This window comes from Lolium rigidum, chromosome 7, assembly GCF_022539505.1.
Source record: "Lolium rigidum isolate FL_2022 chromosome 7, APGP_CSIRO_Lrig_0.1, whole genome shotgun sequence".
In the NCBI taxonomy this organism is placed as follows: Eukaryota; Viridiplantae; Streptophyta; class Magnoliopsida; order Poales; family Poaceae; genus Lolium; species Lolium rigidum.
The window spans coordinates 224564716-224565525 of record NC_061514.1 but is presented as its reverse complement, the minus strand read 5'-3'; the positions used below and the strand labels follow the sequence as shown (position 1 = coordinate 224565525).

The following is an 810-nucleotide window of genomic DNA, read 5'->3' as shown; positions in this document are numbered from 1 at the left end:
GATAATAACCTGGCCATTTGCTTGTTCAACACTTCTACCTGAGCAGCTAAACTATCACTGGCACTCAACTGATGTTTACCAGGATTCTGAGGTGCTACAGACCTTTCAATGGACCAGGAAAGATTATGAGATGCCATATTTTCGATCAGCTCAAAAGCTTCATCTAATGTCTTGTGCATTATTCCACCTCCAGCTGCAGAATCGATAGAGCTTCTTGTTTGATGGGTCAAACCTTTGTAAAATGTCTGAAATAACAACCACTTCTCAAGGCCATGGTGATGACACATACGAATCAATTCCTGAAACCTATGCCATGCTTCATAGAGGCTCTCTCCATCATATTGTGCAAACCTGGTTATCTTGTCCCTATACTCTGCTGCTTTAGTTGGAGGAAAATATCTCTCAAAAAGTGCCTGTACCAGATGCTCCCATGTATCTTTGAACTGAATAGGCAGAGAATGAAACCATGATTTTGCTCCATCTCTGACTGAAAATGGGAACAATGACAACTTGATAGCTTCAGGGGGCACACCATTGCACTTCAATGTGTTGCAATACTCAAGGAAGTTGGTGATGTGCTCATGAGGATCTTCGGTTGCAGCACCACTGAATCTTGTTTGCTGAACCATGTTGATAAGGGTTGGTTTGAGTTCAAAATTATTAGCCTGAATCGTCGGCTGAATTGTGCTTGATCCTGCATTCTGATTGATGGGAATCCATAGATCCCGCAAGGTTTTTGGATCTCCTCCGTTGACCATCTTGTCAGACTTACTGCAATTCTCTTTTCTTCTCTTTCTCAGTGTTCTCTCA

At 42.2% G+C, this 810-nt stretch overlaps 1 non-coding gene across 1 annotated transcript; it reads left to right on the top strand.

Annotated features, from left to right (window-relative positions):
- Positions 1-267: 267 nt before the first annotated feature.
- On the top strand, positions 268-374 carry LOC124679897. The gene has a single exon (XR_006995318.1). It is a non-coding gene; the product is annotated as a small nucleolar RNA R71 (small nucleolar RNA).
- Positions 375-810: the final 436 nt, after the last annotated feature.